General features: G+C 39.0%; 1 long non-coding RNA gene across 1 annotated transcript in view; it reads left to right on the plus strand.

Annotated features, from left to right (window-relative positions):
• Positions 1–21502, plus strand: part of LOC113482611 — a 67148-nt gene that overhangs the window by 15889 nt on the left and 29757 nt on the right. The window contains exons 2-3 of the long non-coding RNA XR_003398886.1: positions 16759–16851; positions 19136–19345. This is a non-coding gene — a long non-coding RNA (uncharacterized LOC113482611). The remainder of the gene's footprint in view (positions 1–16758; positions 16852–19135; positions 19346–21502) is intronic.

Consider the following 21502-nt stretch of genomic DNA (forward strand, 5'->3'; position numbering starts at 1 on the left):
AAAGTCCTGACTTCAGCAGAAGAGTACTTGGGTTCTGCAATAGTTGCAAATATTAGAGGTTCTCAGCACATTTTGACTTCATTTCACTTTGATTTCTGTTGCTGTTCACTGAAGAAAAGGCTCTTCTCCCTCCCTCTCCATTCTCTCTGTATTGAGTACTGGATATGCTGTTACCTTCTCACTTAAGCTACTGTAATGTCATTAACTGCTAGCATACTGTGGAAAACAAAAGAAAAAATCTTGATCAGTGATTTCCAGCGTGCGCTTTTTTTTTTTTTTTTTTTAAAGTAGGGGGGCAATGAGTTCATTTTGGGGAAAAAACAACCAACTTCCTACAGAAGTTTTTTAAAAGGGTTCTGGGGAAATCTACTCGGTATTCAGATTCTGAAAACACTAGGAAAAAACCCACATGAAAATGAATTGGAACTTTATTCTGGCTGTAAAACGTAGAGGAGTTTGTTTCAGACTTTTATCTTTCAACCGTGGACAGATGAGACTGGACAGCCAATTAGCAGTGATGCATATCTGTTGACTAGACATCATGGGACAAAGCTACCGCTAGTTTAAAATAGCATAATACCAGTGCCTGCCCTGAGTTTTCCTCTGTGCTGAACAGGGATCCTAAGTAGTTAGTGTATACAATAGAAGTGTGGGCATAATCACACTTAGATCTGCTTTAGAAAAATAAGACAACCACAGAAACAGAAACCTTATTGTCTGAAGGGAACAGTTTTCAAGAATTTGGAGAGTCTTTGCCAGAGTTGACATGAAATAATGTCAGGGATCATGGTATAGCCAAGTGCTGTTTCTTTCACACTGCAGGTGAGGCATTCCAGCTGAGCCCTCTCTTCCTTGTATACTCTGCAAGGCAACTCTCTCAAAAGAGCAGCTTATAAATTTGGAAAGAAGGCTACTCCATGAATATTTCAACTGGTTTTAATGGTTTTTTTTGTTTGTTTGTTTAAACTCTCTACACACATAGATAAGGACCACAAAGCAATTGATCTAATTTTTGCCACAATGTAGCTTCATCACAATTTCAATGAAAGGATCAGACAATTTTAGCTATAATTTTACTCTAAAATTTCTCCTGAAATCAGTATTTTCAAACAAAACTATGGAATTAGAAAAATAATACGATTGATTAGCGGATGTTTAAAAGCTGCTGCTTTCCAGCAATCCTCTGATGATCAGTGTCAAAATAACAATGGGAATTACTTGAGTGGAAGACTAACTACCATCATGCATTTAATTTACATCTTGATGCATTGTTGTTGTTTTTCCTGTTCAAGTAAACTACTTCTCAGGATGCACCTGTATAATAAATTTCCATGGGAATATGCTTATGTGAATTTTTTCCTTGCTATGTTAAACATTACAGGGTCTTTGAGGGATCAGGCCAATATTAAAACAAATATCTTGAACACTAGGAGTGAAGCAGAATTTTAAGCAGGAATTAGGAGTTTAGGGGTCAGACCTCTCCTTTTCTTGGTATTAAAAATACACAGAGGTTCAATGGGTTTGGTTAGGACATAAAAGCTAGTGTGTTGGCTATACAGAGACAGTTCCAGCTGGGTAGTTTATTATTAGTGTCACACAGTGATGTGTATGGGTGTCAGTGAGCAAGCGAACTGTGTACATACACCCAGCACATATCTATCACGGTCCCGCTTCCACCTGTAATGGGGGTCTGCAGCAGCATACAGACTTTCTGATAGTCTTCAGCACTGGGCTGAATATTGCCTACAGCTCCTGATCCATCAGTAAATCACCTGCCAACCATACCATACTACACCTAAAATCCCCTACCCGTCTTGTCTATACCAAGTTTGTGAAGTCCTAGGAGAAATCAGGTGAATATATTTTAAATATGCAAGTGGTGATGACCTTTCTGACAAACACTGACTATGGGTCTGACTGACCTTGGCAGCATGAGAGGGTCATTTTTTGACATGGCTGAACTGTTCTTGAACAATTTATCCAGTGTGCTGGGTACAAACAGTCTTTTCTTCAATATCAGGCATGCATGTCTTATCTTTCTACCTATTATTTTTTTAAAGAATCTTAGCTATTGTGAAGCAGGCAAGGAAAAACGTGTTCTCTATTTATAGTGTTTGTTCTCCTCAGCCTCTACTATTCTATCCTTGACAATAACATTTCATGAATGCCTGTTTTTACTCTTTCTTTTTTTTTTTTTTTTCTTTTGCTTGGATGATTTTAAAGGAGTTTCTTTTTCTTCTGAAGCACTACAGAACCGGGTCTCTGGGCCTGATTCTGTGATGCTGACGTTGATGGACCATTTTCATTGACTGAACTGGGTTTTAAAACAGCCTGTCTTATAAAACAGCAGTTCTTGAAAAACAACAGGAGCAAGTGAGAACGCCTAGTAAGACAATTCCCTTCTGCTCTGTCTTCCAAGGAAAATTCTACATTAATACAGGGAAGACAACAGAATGAAGAATCCAGTCAGCTCTGATTTCTCTTTGTGTATGGGTCTGTAATTTCCATGCTGGGTTGTCTGGGTTGGGTTTTTTTTGTTTGTTTGTTTGTTTGGGGTTTTTTGTTTTGTTTTTTTCCCCAAAAGAAGAGGCAAAAGATCATGTCAGGTTTTGGTTCAAGACAAAGATCAGTGTTTTCTTCTCAGTGGATTATCAATGATAGTCTCTAAAACAGATTTACCTGCCTGAATTAGTCAAATCCTAATGTAGGCAGTGACAAATGCCAGTGTGTTTACATGCAAGGTTTTCTTTTTCTAAAGGAAACGTTGTCAAGTCACTGCACATGAAGAATATCTCTGGGGAAGAAAAACATGGTTATGAATTTTAAGGGAGAAAATCAACTCTTATCTGCTCCAAGCCACTCTCCATTGCCCTGGCTATTTTGTTGTTGGGTTTGGGGCTTTTTTCCTTCCATTTTACTGTTTCACAGATGGATTTGAGTAACTCAGAGGAATATTTTTTTTAGGTTTTTTTTTTTTTTCAGCAGCCATAAAACATTATAAGAGCTTTTAGATCTGTATTGCTTCCTGTTTTCATGACATTTTAATTTTTTGTCCTTGCCATTATTTTGAAGTTTTATATCTGTTCTCTGTGTTAGAGAAATAGAAGATGCAAGTGTTGCAGGCAATATTTTAACCATGTCATTTTAGGCCACGATCTCACAATGTGTAGTGCTAATTTTAATAACGATTTTGGTGGAAGACATCTAATTCTAGTGTAGAGCATGAATCGCAGAAGAAATATACCTGTACAGTCCTATTAGGATGTCCTTGTTTAACAATCTGGAAAGTAAAGCATAATGCAAATGAAATCAGTTACGTTATGAATAATGTAGGCTACTCATTATTCTTTATAAAACAGTTGCACGTGCTTCTCAAACCTATCTAGATACATTCCTGTTATGTGACCCTCATAGCAATGAGAACCATGTGAGACCAAATGTTGTGTGGCAGAAGGAAAGACGAGAGAGGACTAGGTTTAGCTGGAGTGTTAAGCCAAAAATGCGTCTAAATTACACCAGTGTGCCTCCATGTCTTCACACTGATAAACTTCTTCATGAAATGTAATTCCTTCCTTTGCAGGTGGAGGGGCACAGGGCTTTTGTCTGTCTCTGCTTTGCTTCCCATGGCTGGGTGAGCTCTTGAGGGGGTGGGAGGCAGTGTTTCAACTGCACATCCCCAAAGAGAAATGAACTTGTGCTTCTGAGGACAGGGTTTGTCTCACAAGAGTTACCACAAGCCTATGTCTCTTTATTGTTTCTGAATAAAATAGTCTCTTTGGCTGAGATCCTGCAAACATTTATGCACATGCTTTCTGTACTCTGGGAATAATCTCACTGGTTTCAGTGGGACCACAAGCAATGTGTAAATGTAAATTATTGCAGCACTTGTTTCTGAAAATCAGTGTAAATAGAAAATAGATTTAAATGTATAGTTGGTTATGCAGCCTTCTTATTTAAGGGGGAAGGGGAGAAGAAACATTTTCTCTTAACAATATGGATCTTGAAAATCTTTTGCAGTCAAACATTATTTCAAAACTGGTACTGGGAGCTGGTTTTAAATAAAGTTCATTGCAAAATAAAGTTGATCATAAAGATTTCTATGTCTTAACTCCTCAGTGACTAGTGATAGGAACCTCAAGAAAACTACTTTGGTGAGGACAATTGACTTGCTTTCTCACTGAGCCTGGCCCAGTTCTACTACTTCCCTCTGTCTTTTCTTGCAGGATCAGATCTTCAGGACCTTGAGGGAAAGTAATCTTTTCAGTAATCAAGGATCCAAGAGGGTAATGTGGGAATAGAGAAAGTATGGCATGGCTAGTACTTCTTCCCGCAGTATATGCTTTCCTGCCTAAGATACTTTCTCATGATGTCTTCTGCAGCTTGGGAAGCTTTATGAACACCTCACCCACTCACTTGGATAAATTAATATATATATTTTCCTTTTTGGAGAATATTTTAATTTCTTCAATAAGTAATTTCTTCCCTCCCTTAACTAAGCTTCTGTATCCTGTGAAGAGTTAGAGGCTGGATTTTAGCATGAGCGGAGGCACAAAACTTCAGCAGATTAACTGCCCACCTCACTGCAATCCTCCTCAGAGGGGGAAGAGAAAGATCTTAGTAATGGAAATGCAAACTGATCCAAGCTGCATGTGACTGGGAGGCTACACAGGGCTTTAGGGGATATATACCTGAGTATGCTAGAGTAATGCTTCAGCGTGGGCATATATGCTGTTGTTTTCTAATTATCTGGGGAGAGGAGGGAAAGAGGGATTTTCACGGTGCAAGCAGGGCAGGTAGTAAGTCTGAGATAAAGAGAACCAGAAAGCAAATGTCCCATGTTCCTTTTTGACTGCATCCCTGATTTTCTCAGCATGGCTTCACAGTTTACCTTTAAAGCCTTCTATTCAGAGGGACTAGTAGAAGTGGAGATAGGGGAAGGGAGTTTACCAGTACAGTAAAAGAGGGTGCTAACCTCAGTCTTGTGTACCAAAGGGCTTCTGCTGTTATGGTATAACCCTGTGCTAGAATGAGCCAAACCCTCCGTTACTTAATTGGGTGAAGCTCCCACTGAGTTGTGCTTGATTAACAGCTCTGGAATCTGGCTCTGCACAGTTGTGATGAGAGATGCTTTATCATTTCAGCTCAGCCTGCCAGCACTGATCTCCCCAGCTGCTGGTTCCCAGAATTTCCCAGCTACTGTTGTTGTGCGCTATTTGGGGAGGGAAATTTCTCTTTGAGCAGCTGCAAAATGTTGTACTAGGCATACTGAAAGGCAAAGCCGTAGACTGGAAAGTGGGAATGAGGGTTAGGCAAATGGCAGAGCACAAGCCTCTCCTTTCCAGCCCATCTGCACTGTCATTGCCAAGAAAGTTTTTTTGGGTTTTGTTTTGGTTTTTTGTTTTGTTTTGTTTTGGTTTTTTTAGGGGATTGGGTTGGTTTTGTGTTTGCCTTTGGGGATTTCTGCAGTGCAAAGTCCATTGGTATTTGCATTAGGTAAGATATAGGTTTGTCTTGGTGGTACCAGGAGGTTTGGTGATTTTTGTTTGTTTTTAATGGAGACAGCAGACTTGATTGCAAGCAGGTTTTAGCATCTCAGGAAGTAAAAGCTGGAGACCACTGATGCTGCATCACAGGGTTTTGAGGTAAAGTATAGTCTCTAAATTACAGCAGCATTAGAAAAGCACTAGCTTACATTTTACAAGGGCTGTCTAAAATTGTATTCTTAAAACAGACTGTGAGGTCTCACATGATGCTCATTGTATATGACTTACTAATTAAAAATTAATTTGAAAATCTGCATGTCAGACATGTACATGCTACTCTGTTACCGTATGCAGGAGTCACTTTATGCAGAACATAGTCTGGTCAGTACTGTCTTTTAAAAACAAATACTCTACTGTACTTGTCTAATGAGCACTGGCCATGTCTTACTACATGTTACTGCATCCCTTTAAAAAAAAAAAAAAAAGTCAAACTGTATAGACTGGAAAAATTAGATAATGCACAAGGATGTTATTAAAACACCTTAGGTGTCCTAGTCAGCCTTTGAATTAAAACCAACCAAACAAAAGGCCTAGGGGCTGCCTGGTGCTTAACTAAAGAGGGGCAATTAATGAATTGGGTGTGAAGCTGCACTGTGATTTTTATGAAAGATTATGAAAAGGGTGTTAAATTTAGGGAATCCATAACATTTGGCACAAGGCTTATTGGTTTTAATTTCACATTCTTGGTTCATTCTTGTCTCATGTACATATAATGGACAGGAGAAACTTCTTGTATAACAGTTACTTTCTTAGTATCTTCACTTATTTTCTGTATAAATAAGAAAAGGTTAAGCAAGAAAATGTAAACATGTACACTATTTGGTTTCTATTACAGAATTAGTAATGATATGGCAGATGTAGTGTTTGCATATTTTGCTTGAGCGTTAAAATCTTGCTGCATATCTCCTTAAGGATAACTGCTTTTAAGTTGAGCAGTAATGTGGCTTGAATGAAGACTTCAGGGTTTAGGAAATTAGGAATACATAGGCTTGTGATTCGGAGGAGCTGATGTTCTGTCAGCTTTTCTGTGTTGACGGTGACATGCTTGTGTCATGTTCGCTATCAGTGCTTCAGAATTGCCTTTTGAGGTGCAACAGCCTCACGCTGACTGAAGTTGATCTGGGGACATCATCTTTATCCTTCTTCAGGGAAAGAATGTGGATCCCACCATCATCTCTGTGGACCACAACTTATTTCCATTCCTTTTTTTAAAGACCGTAATTCCCAATGTTTGTTTGTTCAGCTTCTTTCCAGTCCAGAAAGGTGTAATGACAGGGTATGAGTTGTACATATAAAAGGCTGGACACTAATTCTTGGGCAGAAGTAGAGATAAACAAATAAATTTCTATGGGGCACATACCTATTTGATTTGCTAGGTAGAGGGGGGGGGGTATCACTGGGGAAATGATGCTGGTTTGTTTTGTAATGAAAAAATAGCTGATGTTTTGGCCTAATAATCTGAATTTCTGGAGTTATATACCATCTCTAGAGTGATTTATTAGAAAAGCAAGGAATACTTTTCCTTTGTTGGAAATCATTCTCCCCAAATATGCAGCTGTTGTACACAAAGAGCCAAAAAGAACAAATGTGGGAAGAAGAAACTGGAGAACATAAGAACGCATCATAAAATAGATTAACCCATACCCAGAAACTTTAATTTCTCATATGTATGCCTGATACGTAGCTTATACCAATTTAGGTTATATCGTTCCTGATACTCTGGACGGATGGAAGCAAGTCTGGTTGCACTGAGGGATGGTCTGATCTCATCTAGGATACCTTTATTTCTATACACATACTCCTCTGAAGTTGGTCCCAGCTACGTTAAATCACGCAAAGCAGCATCACCTCAGTGCAGAAACTACTACTGCATCCCAAACACTGTGTGGCTCTGCTTTGTCTATTCTGCAACTTGCAGTGTCACTTTTGCTGGGATAGTATAAAAACAAAGGGAGAGACAAGTAAATTGTAGCAGTGCAGTCTCTGGTACTCTGGCTTTTATGGGGCTGCTATGCCTGGCTGCAAAGGGATTCTTTACTCCACTGCCTTTCATTTTACAGCATCCGCTTTGTGTTCCACTTTACTGCCGAATTTTCAGGAGTGTTACTTTGTTATGGATGTTGTTCATGAATTGCAGTTTTAATTGATGGAGGCCTTATTGGACAAAAGAGCTTCTGATGTGTCTGCATGTCGTTGTCATCGCTTTTTCTCAGTGCCTTTCTACAGTAAATCTACTCTTACACTTCTGACAGTGCAGTTGTAGCAACTGAGCTGATTGATTATATGTAGATTTGCACCAGTCTTTCAAAAAGCAAATCCATTTACATTTCTCGGGGAATGCTTTAATTTTTTTTCACTTTTACCAGTAGCTGAAATTACTCTAAGCTTAAATGATATTAATGCTACTTTATGTATTGGAGTCTAATCTTTGATACACAGGACATCCCTAGCAGTTAATGGTAGCTCTGAGGGTTCAAGATCTGTCCCTGTGTAATTAATTCCCCTCTTTATGTTTTTTAGAGTGGTGGAATAGTGAAAAAATATTTAATTAAGGGGATATTTGTGAATCTTGCCCGCGTGTGATTTATGCATGGAGCTTAGAACTGATGTGCCTCTCAGCTAGTAACTTTTCAACAAAGACCCTTCCTTTCAGCGAAGAGACCTCCTGTTTTGAAGCAGTAATTGTCTCTTCCATGTATTTGGACAAATCAAATACTGGTGCAGATCAGTGTAGCTTCACTGCCTGTAACAGACAAATGCCCCTTCTCACTGCCCAAGGCTTTGTGTAAAAGCAACCTTGCCACAAATTGATAGCAATATTATATGTGATTTTATGTGACTTTTTTTTTTTTTCCTTTTGACTGAATTTAAACCATTTGGCAATGTATTAAACTGTGTGGCACTGTTTTTTGTTGGTTGGATTTTTTAAATACTAAGTTCTATTACCTGGTTTATCCTGTTGGAACATGTGGTTTTGCTGAAGAAAAAAAACAAACAATAAAAACATACAAACAGACATCAACCCCCCAAAGCAGAGTACATGGAAAATATAACAACTCAGTAGGAGGCATAATACAGATTTGCTTCATGTAGTAATCCCTTTGATTTCTTTTTCTTTTATGTGTGGTACTATCATTTATAATTCTAGTATTTGTTTGCATGTCTCTAACTATAGTGTTTACTCCCAGGAATTGTTTTGTGATGGCTGATTGCCCCAAATGGCTAGATAACCTTGCCTTTAGCTAAAATAGCTTGGTGTTTTTTCAGCAGACAAAATACAATTATAGATAGAATACAAAAATCAAATATTTTTCTTTATCCCATAACCTGCAGAAGAAATAAAATGAAATCTGACCTTCTATAAAAATTTGTAGCACAATATTCACAATCTTGTTGAAAAACTGGATTCTTTCATTGAAATAGAAACTAAAAATGCATCTGCTTCTGCTGTTTTTCCCTACTTACAGTGTATTCAGAGACCTAGTAGAATAGCATGAACTTGGAGGATAAAGACCTAATAAAAAACACAGTTTCCATTTTACTCGCTGAAATCTTTACTCAGAATAAAAATCTGGACAGGCTTAAGCAAACATGTTGGTAAATGACAAGTGACACCTGTCAGAGATGTGACTACTGTCATCATTTTGATGTACATTCCATAATCATTCCCTGTGATATCCTATATGTATAGCAGAGATTGTTCTAAGCCAAATCTCTGCATAAAAACATATATAGAGTCATTGGAGGCCATAAAATCGAAGTAGAGATTTTTTTGTTGGGCCCTTCTCTAATTTCATCAGCTATATGTTCTTTCATTGCAGATTTGTCAAATTATTGTATCAGCCCAGTTACTTCTATGTTCTACAGTTGCTATTTTATATAAAAAGATGATATATTGCAAAATGCGTCTGTTTGCCAGGGGCTTTGTGCTGTTTGGGTATCACACAAATATAGGAAAAAAGTAATGCCATAAGGAGTAAAAGTGATGACGTCTGATTTCCTATAGGTTTGTGCTTAATATGTGGATTTTCTTGTGTCTAATAAATTAACATAGCAAGTTTTCCTCAGCAGAAGCATTATCTTTCCTCTGCCCTACCATCTATACATTTACAAAACTCAATCACACACACAATTTTTATAACTGCTCACATTCCATCAAAACCTCATTGAAATTGCACTGGAAAACTGGAAGTTATTTTTGCAAGATAGACAAATGGATAGGAAACACCTATACAGGCAGTTGTATAAACTGGCTTCCTTAGGAAAGTGAACTGATAATAAAAACTGATTTGCTAAATTCAAGCTCCTTCAGCTGTATGCTGGAGCAGATAACCTGCGCCTCCGTTTGTCATGGAGGGAAGAAGCGAGAGCAGCCCTATTATCACCAGATTTGATTTGCTGCAATTCAGAAGTGTTGTTCTGCTTCTAGGAGATCTCTGAATGGATTTTATACTGCAATAGTATCAGCTGGACAGTGATTGATTTGGTTGTGCTTTTCTTTCTTACGTATTATGGAAGAGTCCTGGAAATTTCAGAAAAATGTTTCTTTGATAGGATTAGCTGAAAGGCTGGGGAAAAAAAAAAATATCAACAGTGTGTCCCCTCTCAATCCTTCTCTTCCACCCACCAGTAAAATTCAGGGAATTTGAGTTTCAATTCTGACTATATATTTTTTCCAAATTGCTAAACTTTCATTGTTGTTGATATCACTCTAGAAATGGGAAATGAAGTATTTAATTTTGAAACCTCAGAATATACATACAATTGGAATTTTGCAAATTTAAAAATATTCCACAGCTTAATACGTGGTCAAAATGCTGTCTTCCTGGGCAGAAATCTTGTTCCTTTGGATCCTTATTTTCTAATGACTGGTGGAGAAGTGTGGATCTATGATTATAAATAAATACATAAATAGAAATGCTTGGCTGTTCCAGTATTCAGGATTTGTCAGCCCCTCTCTGAGGAGCATCTGTTGGGAAGTCTAAAAAGAAGTGTGTATTCTGGATGGTTTTCTCTTCCTCTCCTTTTGTCCCTTTGTTTTAATTTATCTTCCTGGAAGGCAACATCTGAGGCTCATAGGAATTGGGGATATTTGAATAAATAAGAGAGACTGACAGCACTATCTTTTATATTGACAGTGACTATCTACATATATCCTAAACTTTTTGAATACTTAACGATCAGCTAAGCTAAACAGATTGCCCAGAGTAGCTATGGGTTGTTTCAGATAGATCTCTTTCTGTCATTTTGGTTTAATCATACACTTGAGCAGGTTTTTTAAAGTGGAGTTGGCGCTGCAGAAATCAGTTACAAAAAGCCCAAGAAGCCTATGCCTGGAGAAGATGACGACATTTATCAGAAGATAAGGTTACCATAGCTTTCCCTTGTACTTCACTTCCTTGTGGCTGGAAAAAGCGATTCTTGAAATGGCATGTGTTATCTGAGTAACTGCTACCATTGGCAGGGCAATGCTCGCAACCAGCCCGGGAAAGCACACATCCCCTCTGCTGCAAGTGGGTACCTATGTGTCTGTGCACAAGTGCTAGGAGGGTAAAGCTTTCATGCCAAAACCTAAGCCACTTGATAACATTACCCATGTGGGATCTTCTGAGATGAAAACCGCATTTATATGTGAGATCTATTATATTTGCCCTGTACAGTTACTCGGAAGTTACACTTGGGCAAAGAGCGCCCAGTCTAAAAGCAGCTGTTGAAAAGCAAAGAAAAAAAGAGATTTATTTCCTCCAGGACCAGAGCTTTGTTTGTATCACAAGACGACTCCTAAAGCTGAAACTTCTACCGGTGAGGCACAGGCGCTGGCAGGAGGTGTGTGGATGTGCTGGCAAGGCCCTGCAGAACAGTCACCGCTCCTCCCGCTGCCACGGCCTCCCGCCTGCTGCTGGGGGGAGCGGAATCTGCCTGCCAGTTGTGGCTCGAGGGGTTGGGGTTTCTCCTTTTTCTTTGCATCTCTTTAATGCTATCCTGATGGTTTTGTCAGCTGAATTGTCCTCCTGCTTGAATTACTCCTTCTGTACGACTGGAAAACTGGCTCTGAAAATGTTCTGCGTTTAATTTTTATCTTTTGTATTTCGAGCATCCACTCAGGTAGCTGTTTCTCCTGTTTGTTTCGACTCATGGCACCTCTGGATCATGCTCCTGTCTCTGCCCCACAGGGGTGGGGAACCGCCAACAACCCTTCAGAGACACCTGGGTACTCTCTGAGTCTTTTCAGGATGAATAGTCTGTGTCCAATGCTTGTGATGGCCTCAGGCAACTCTGGTTACCTCTGGGTTTTAGACATGCTTAAAGATATTTGCTGGAGCCTCTGGGTCCTGCACTAGACAGTAGCTGATTCACTGCAAAGCTGTTATTAATTCAGACCTGTGGAACTATGTCTACATGACGGACTTGAGCAGCCTGCTCGCTCAGGGTTAGAGAGATTAGTGTTGTCTGATCAGCAGACACCTTACATAGATGCAGTTGAAACTTTTTACTGGAGCGGTTTGTTGGTAATAATTCACTGACAGTGGCAACTGAAGAGGTGGAGGTCACAACAGAAAAGTTGCTTCTGTCCTGTTCCTGCATTAAGTAAAAATTGCTGGTGTGGTAGAGCAGTATTCCTGTATCAGCAAGAGGCTCCTTTGGTATTATTTTAGACTCTGTAGATGGCTTGCTGGAAGGAGTCATCTGATGAACAGTTATCTCAAGTTGACTGTGACAATCAGAGCTGTCCTGATGAATGCTCTGTGTAACACTGCATCTAGGGGGCTGAAGCGGGTCAACTCCACTACCCCACCATGTGCAAAGCCAGTACGATAATGCCATACCACCATTATTTTTAGAGGTTTAAGCAGCAGCAGTTAACTCTGGAGGATGAAGTACCACCATGGTTCCCAACTGATTGGTTTTCTTTACTCCTAATGTTCGAGTACTAGAGATGAGTATCACCAGAAGCAACAAAATACCTGGAATAACTTTCTCACTAGACCTAAGACTTGCAAATGTTTTCCACTGCATTTCTGTCTTCTCTTCAGTCCTGTAAGAGCTTTATCTTTCAGCTAGTTAAAAACACTTCCCGATCTCATGTGCATTAAGAGTCCTTAACCTCAAACATGCTTTAGACATACAGGCTAAAGTATATGCATATCGGCTTACCTATATGTGTACCTTTCCCTTTAGATGTACCTAGGCAGCCAAGGAAGGTTTCCTACAATGGGGATCTTGATAAAAAAAAAAAACAAAAAAACCCAAACAAAAACAAAACAACAAACCCAGAAAATTTTCATGAAGAGTATAACAAACTGTCCTAGTTAATGACCTCTCTGAGAAGCTTATCAAGCAAATACTCAATAGTCTTTGAACTTGACATTAACACAGGCATTGATATTGGGCTCATCAGTGCTGCAGAATTACAGTATACTTCAGGGAATTGTTTATCACTGTGATCCTCAAAAATAGAATGACTGGAATGGTTAGAGGCAAATATCAGCCATTTTGTCCTGGCATGGTCTGGATTTTCAAACACTTTTGAGATGATGAAAGCTATATTCTTTTTTCCTTTATGGATGTTATCCTACCTGATATTATCTTTAAGCATCTGGGAAATAGTAACGGCGTTTAGATGGACTGACTCAGGATTTTTAATAAAACAAAAAGAATTTCCTGCATTTTCTTCTGAAATTTTATAGTTTTTATTTCCTCACAGTATTTGTGGCTGCACAGGTAAGGTACATTCAAACTGATGTATCTCGTGGCTTGGTTTCCACCACCTTGGGGCTTCTTTGGCTCTAGGCTTTTGTAAGTCCTTTACTGAAGTGATTATTTCAATAGACTAAGCACTGAACTTTGAGTTGGATTCTTTAGAACCCAACAACAACTTTATATTCTGTCTGTAACTGAACAGTAGTAACAAGAATACTTTACTCTTATAAATTGCTTTTGTTTTCAAAGAATTTCATAAGTTAATTCACTGATCACTGAATCCTCCCAGATCTGGAGTAGAGCATTGCTGTCAAACGATTTGTTGAAGGCAAAACACTGGCATGCTTAAAGTTCACACTTACGTGTATGAGACACGTTGTGCACATTGCGGCTAGACTATTCCAGTATGAAACTGGAAGGAAAAGGAGAAACCAATTACAAGAGGTGGTATCAGGAGAAGCAGTATCCTCATCTCTGAAAATGGAGAATTATATGTTCTACCTCCTCCTGTTTGATTAGTCATTTGGAGAACAGCTGTTCACAACAGACTGGGCAGTGATCCAGCTGTGTGACATTATTGACATGCTCTGATCATCACCCATTTCTGCCTACGCTTTCATTCTACATGCTTGAAATGTTCATTTTGTCATCTTTTGGGTCGGCAGGAGGCTGGAGCCTGTGTGAAAGTGAGATGAGTGTACTTCTATAATAAGCAGGACTTCTCATTTCATGCATCCTTACTGCAGTTTTCTTCTTTCAGTGGGATTTCTGTTGAGTTAGCAAAGCCAATGAGGGGCTCAATGTGTGGATCAAGTTGCAACATGGAGGGTTTTTTTATTTAGCAGTTCTTGGTTAAATTATCTTCAGCAGCTAAAATAAGACCCATGCTTGAGTTCTGCTAAGTGACTGAAGGAGAGATCCACAGATAATCTTAACATTTCCGTGTAGTCTCATGAAATTATATCTGTAACCCCTTCCCCCTCCAAGGGGTCAGTACAGCATCACATCTTAGTCAAAGGGTTTTTGGAATGGTTACAAAAATAACTCTGTTACACTCACTTGGAGATAAAACCTATGCTAGAGAACCATAAGAAACAGATGAGCTATGGCTGTCCCAGTTTTTGGATGTGCCTTGTGGTCTCTCTTTGCACTTCAAAAGCATTATGTAATTGTCAGAATGAATCAATGAGTTACGCATATATGGAGAAAGCTAAAACAGAAAGGTTAGTTGCTTGAGAACAAAACCAAAAAAAGCAATAATCTTTTTCTTCTTAGTCTCACAGTAGAATTATTTCATGGTGTCATGGCTTGTTCTCTTCCTTCTTGTTTCAAGGGAGGGGGATGTCTCCTGGCCACTGGCGCTGCACTCCCACAGCCATGAGTGAGGCTGGCTCTCCTTTGAGCAGGGGTGCAGTGGTCAGAGCTTGAATGAGCCCCAGTGACCTTGAACCCCTGGCACAGGAGGAGCAATTTACGATCTTGCAGGGGAAAATGGTGATAATCCGCACCAGCACCTGGTTGTGCTTTCAGTGTTCCTTTGAAAAATAATACAATAGCAGAAGACTGTCATATTTAGGTTTTGGTTTATCTCATTTTTAAGTATCTCAGTGGCTCAGTTACTGCTTCTGAGAGCTCCAATATCACCTGGACAATCAGTGCTCAGAGAGAGAAGCTTTATGTTTTCTCCAGTGTTAAAGGACAAGAGTTACCTGTCTAGCTGGTGAATGTGATTAATTGTCGCTTGTCTGTAGCAGAGGAATTATGGCTTGCTGGCTTTTCAAACTGGCTTGTCTGCCTTGCTTCTCCTACAAGGCTATGAAAATGAGAGGAGGGGAGGCTATTGTAGAATTTATCAGTATGATGGTGATATACAGTGAAATGCTTGAATATAAATATACTTTTTTAAAAACTGTTCTGCATCCACAAATAAACAGATTACAATAAAGCATGGGGTAAATCTCTTAATTTTTTCACAGTTAAGGATAGTCATGAAAAGCAGATTGGTTTCCAAAACTACTGCTTTTCCAGTTGCAGCATCTCTATATATATACCAGTGTGGATCCAGCATTGATGTTCTAACAGCAATGGAACAAAATCTTTGCCTTTTAGTGCCATTGTTTATTCTTTCTTCTCTCAATAGCTGCTTAAGACATGACTCTGTTAATGGGCCTTCATTGGGTTTTGTTTAGAAGAATTATTTTCTATATTCTCCCTGTGACATGGGTTGGGGAAAGAGCTTCTTAAAAAACAGTAGGGCTGCCATGTTACTGATTTTTTTTTTTTTTGACATTTCATATAAAACTCATGTAAAATGATTATGTTAAATGAAAAAAGAAACTAGTGAGTTGTTATTATTTATTTGGAAAAAAAAATTTAAAAAGCCCCTTCAAGTCCTGTCCTCATCATCATATGAAATTCTTATTTTTGGTGCTTATTTAAGCACAGAAAAGTCCTAATTTTTATACTTATTAGGTATCTGGATTACACCCCAAGAAGTCTAAGATGTAGTCCTAGCCATGTTATAAGCCTACATCCAGATAATGGCAATCATCATCACCCTCTATTTATTTGGGGGGTTGGGGAAGATACGACTGTAGTGAGGCATTTTAACACCAGAGCTGGGATCCCCATCAGGTCTCCCCCACTCCAGACTTTTCTCCTGATCTTCATTTTTACATTATTATTATTATTTTATTCTTCTGTGTGTCCTTAGCCTGCTCTCCTGACAGCCCAGCTGGTACTATTCATTATTGGCAGGCCATTCAGGGCTTAGGCAAAAATAGCTATAAATTAAAACACGACTGACTGACCACTCTCTCCCCTGCCTTGCACCTTCTGTAGATACTTGTATGTGTGGGGAATTATATCATTTTGATCTAGTAAGATTTTATGCATGCTTTGCAGGGACGTAAAAGAGTACAGAACATAAATGGCTGGTATTGTCAAGACACAGGGACAGTAGTTTGCCTTAAGACTTGTGTGCTAGTTCTTCCTTTGGTTCACACTTTACATTTTTGGTGTATTTCATTCATTTTAATTATTTATAATATTAATAATACATCAGTCTTCCTTCTGTTTTGTCCCAGAGGGACCCTATAATGAAAGTTAAAAATTAGGTAAGTTATTACTGTATCTGCTAAGCATTAGGAGCCTGGTTATTCTAGATAGTGATATCTGGAGAGTATACTGATCATTGTAGATAGTGATTCACCTAGATAGTGAATTGGAATTGAAAGAGGGGTGGAGGTGTCAAGCTATTACAAGCTCTATAACAGCAGCTCTGGAGACTTCAACAGTGATTTAATAAAAAAAAAAAAGAAAAAAGAAAAAAAAAAACCCTCTAAAAGCGTTAACAAAAATCCAAAGCTTACAATGGTTCCTACCTGTAACAAGGCTGATTTATAAAATACTTTTGAAATGCTAATTATTGAGATGAAAGACCAATAAATAGTCTATGTAATTATCAACCAACTTTCAGAACTGACCTTAAAACCATTTTCTTTGTTTTGGAAAGGATGATGGGCAGAGGGAGAAGGCTGCCATAGCAATTTACCCACCCTTACTGCACAGCGAGTACTGTAACTCTGACAGAAAGAAAGTCTGACAGGTAAGTGTGTTAATATTGAATGAATGGAAGACATGCTTAGGTTTGACCTGATCTAAATCGTCTCCTCTGAAAATGAAAAGTCATGGGAAATTTTTGGCATCTCTTTTGTTGGCTGTGTGGTATTTAAATTCTGTACCTAGCTAAAGGGGTGATTCTTTTTCTAGCAGAAGATTTACAAAGGAGTCTGTGTCAAATGTTCTGGTCTAGCATCTGGAAATGGGGTTGAAGCTCTCCTAAGTCTATTTTTTGATAGTGCTTTTGCACTCATGTCTGTCCTTAGAGCAGGCATCCAATTTCTCTTAAATCCTTTTAGGTCCAGTTGACCCAGGAGAATGAATTCTTAGCAGAAATTTTCCATTCCTCCTGCATGCAACCATTATACAAACAAAGTGAAGAACACAGCCCCTGTGAGTAAATTACTGTGTTTGGTATAAATGTATTCAGACTTCAGCAACTGCAAGATGTTCAGCCAGGCTTGTTTTAATTCTCCCCTCCCCTATCCCAGGAACTGTTGCTCAAAAAGAGTTTCTGGGATGAGTTTTGACTAGCTGTTACCGGAGATTTTTGTCTTTACATATACTCTTTTTCATACATGCTTGCTGGCATATTTGTTATATTCACTGGGTAATAGCAGTTCTGTACTTCACAGAGACCTTCATCTGCTGCTGAAGCAACTGCAGTTCCACTGTTGAAGGTAGAAGCTTCTTTTTGAAGGCTTCCATAAACTTCTATTCTTGCAGAAGGTAACGGATTTCAAAGCCATAAGGAAAGCTATCAGTGGGATCAGGCTGAATATTGCCCTAAGGCACACAGATATCTTTTAAATTTCTTTCTGATTTTTTTTTCTTTTTTAATTAATTGATACAGACTAAAGCTCCTCAAGATTTGGAATGCTAGAAATATCCTTGAAGTGGATTTGCTGGCAGAGGCTGGTGTGCAGGATCAAATATACATAATAGATTCATTACTGCATGGACCAGCCTTAAAGAACTGAGAGTCATATCATGATGCAGAAGTCGATGGTGATTATTTGATTTGTTGTGTAATCTATTTTGAATGCCTGTCAGAGCTGTGCTGTGACTGGTTTTGTTGAGTTGTGCTTAATACATAGTTGACTGGCTTATCATAAAGTTGAAAATATATGTTCTACGTTTGGGTTATTTTGAATCAAAAGTCCATTTTAGCATGTAGTGAGCTTTACAGTCTTTGTTGCAGAAAAGAACATTATTTGATAAATGTGTGTTTTTAAGATGGTAAAAGAGAGTTAGTGTGTGTTTGACAGTAATTATTTTACTTCTTTGAGGAGTGTACCAAGTACAATAGTGTTATTGGACTGAACCAAAGGGTGAGGAAGGAATTAGTGTTTTGTGGTGCCCTGTTGTAAAGTTGGACTTGTGTTGGGACTTTGCTTCCTCTCACTGTTTCTGATGCTGGGGAAACAGACTTAGGTTCTCCCTAGGTTTGTGTTTAGTGTGCAAGCATGCAGCAGTGTGTTACAGGCAGCTATAATCCAAGCATTTCATAGGGTAAACCAGAATGGAGACACTACAACCTGAAGAACTGTCACAGAGGAACAAGGAGAGGGATGTGAGAAAACGGATGGGCTAGAGGAATTGGAGGGAAATTACTCCTATGTATTCTTCATTACCATACTCTTCTGCCTTTTCTGTACTTTGCTCTTGGTCCTGGTGAGCCTGCTGTCTTGGCTCCTCTGCTTTTCCTTTTCCTGCATGTGAGGATGCTTGTGGAAACAGGGTTAAGAGCATGAGAGATGGGGAAAATATGTTCATATTGTTTGGTAGTGGGTGAATACCTGAACTGTCTCTAGCTGAACCACCTCTAGACTCATCAGCCTGCTGCCACACCTGAACTAATTAGCTTCACAGAGATATTTTTATTTATTATGAGGAAGTCCCCAGAAGTTGTGCTGTCTGTGTAGGAAGAGTTTAAATCATTCAGGTAACCCCTTTCTCATATCCATTTTTTGTTAGAATTGTAATTTTTATTCTCTCTGTAATATTGAGAGCAAACTGATAATTATAGCTTTTGTAAGCTGTTGGTATGATCACTTTTTTCTAGGTTAAATGATTGATGATGTTTTACCACAGCCTTATAAACAGGAAAAGCCAGCCTAAAGACAGAAGAGAGATACTAATTAGAGAATGATAGAAATACAAATTTAAAGCAGCCACAGTAGGGCAGAGAATTTAAACAAAAGAGCGTCCCTTTTATTACAACCTAAGCCTTAATTATATATATCCTAAGTCTTCTATTATATCCTAAGTTTAATTGCAGAAAACAGGGGACGGGAAAACTAAGCCTTCCCAGCCATATTTGGCAGAAGTTCTGGAATGAGATTGCCATTAGAGGAGAAAGTAGGAAGCGAACCCTCATGAGGAGCACCTAAGAGAGATCAGGACGCTCTAACTTGGCCAAGGGGAGACAAGGAGAACCTGGAGCTCTTGCCACCAAGGAACGGAACAGAAGTAAGCTGGTGAGTGCAGGCGGGAGCTGGGTGTTCTCTTGAGGGAGAAGGTGATGGTGAAGTATGATATGGTGATGTATTTTACTGTTTCATAATTTTAGAAAATGTTTAACTCTACGTTAATGGTGTGTATTTGTAACAGGATGGCTTAGCAGGCTCCCAGATTGTCAGCCACTGTGAATGGTGTTTTCCTGAGCATATGTTCAAGGAAATGCTTTTTGAGGGATTGGTAGTATCGGATGCTGATCTTAGAGAAGGGACATTTTCAGTCAATTGTGAAAGGATACAGAATACAACCCCTTGTTACTTCTCGCTATTCTTAAATAAAAGCAAGATTTCTCTACTCGTGTGGGGACTCTCTCCTGCACAGGCTTACCCTTGAAAGCTGTCTCCTGCAGACAGCATCTTTTGGCTTTGTTTCATTTCTTCTCACCTTCTACAAACTGGCCACTGAGGAGGGACATGTCCTGCCTCAGCTAGTGTACAGGGCTGTGATCAATCCTGTTACCTAGTTTTTCTTGCAGGGAATCCTGAACTTCATCTGTTGTCCTAGTTTATTTTTCTTTGTCTCCAAATACTGGATTGCCCAGCTAGTCTAAACTGAGTCTGTTCTTGTGAGTGTGTTTATTACGTCTGAATAATAGAAGCATCCCTTTTCCCTCTCAGCTTAGTATAAACAATAAAAAGAAAAACATAGCCTAGATTGTCTTCTATGTTTCCTTTTCTATAGATGAAGTGACACACAGAGACAATTAGATTTATCTCTTCAAACCTCTTTTTAAAAGAATCAGGGCCCAAGGTCATGCAAGAACGATATGGTGGTGTCAGGAGGTAAACGTCACTTTTAGGCTTAGACAGCGGACCACACTCCTCTTCCATCAGCTGAAGTGTCTCCAAAGGGGATTTGGAAAACTTCATGTCGCAAGCAAAAGTTTCCTGTGGATGCTTCCCCTCTGCTGTTTCCAGTGCAATTTTGGTAGAGGTTGTTTATAGTCTCCTTTAGTAGCAGCTTGTATGAAGTCTGGAAGTTTTCAGGGAGAGAGCAATTAGTGAGAGACTCACAAAACCAGCATGTGTGGAAATGTGAGAAGGTCTTTACCTCCATTTTAAGTACTGTGGATTGTCATGGGCTCCATTCTCAGCTGACAGAAGCACTAGGTGAGTCTCTGTGCAATTCCATTCCCAACTGAGCTAATAGTGCTGGAGGTTTGCTATCTTTATTCCCAGCTGCCGATCAAGAAAACAGTTTGTCACCATTGCTGGCATCTATTAAGGGACATTCAGAGAGTACAGCTGGATTCTTTATCTATACAGCACTAAAGCTAGGACTTTGGTTTATTGAGGATAAAGAAAATGATAAATTCTTCTGTGTTTACATTATACAGTTTTCACATCTGCAGTTTAAAATGTATCTGCAGCTGTGACACTGCAAAACCTGGGCTGCTGTCTTGTATTTGACAGCTTCTGCTTTTTTTTTTTTTTTTTTTTTTTTTTTTTTTTTTTTTTTTTTTTTGGAATGCATCGTTTTGCCCTCAGTACAGGATCTCTTTGCCAAAAATACTGGGGTGAAGAGCCACCCAGCTCTTCACCTTGTGAAAGAGGTTTAGAGTGAGCTGCTGCTATGTCCTCCTGGACTGGGGGACACAAAGCAAAGCCTGGCTGACACCTTTGAGAAACAAGAGTGTATTTCCACATCTCTATCTCCTTTGCATAATTTCTGATATCTGAATTAAGTTTCATGACATATTAACACTTTGAAGCTGAGTTAATATACTGTGTTGTATACTACATTATGTATGACTTGGGCACCAATTGTGTTGGAGCATCAGCAGCCACAGACTTGAAAATGTCTCTTTAAGTGACATAAATCCTAAATAAAACTGAAACCAAATTACATTGGCATAATTTTATTTTGTATTCCTTGTCCCATTACAACATGTCTTACTTGCAAAATCATTCATGTTCAAGCCATCCAGCTTCCTCTTCTCTCCTCCATGTATTTGTCACCAAGTGCCCGTTCCACATCTTTCATATTACAAATATTCCCATGGTGCTGCATGGTAATTTTAGTTTGTAACATCAGAAGTGTTAGGATTATGTTAGCTTTGCTGAGCCTGGGCACTACAATGTGAAAAAGAACAATGATGAGCATTAACATTTATAATA

The sequence above is a fragment of the Athene cunicularia genome (assembly GCF_003259725.1).
Source record: "Athene cunicularia isolate RWA chromosome 1 unlocalized genomic scaffold, athCun1 chr1_part1, whole genome shotgun sequence".
Classification (NCBI taxonomy): Eukaryota; Metazoa; Chordata; class Aves; order Strigiformes; family Strigidae; genus Athene; species Athene cunicularia.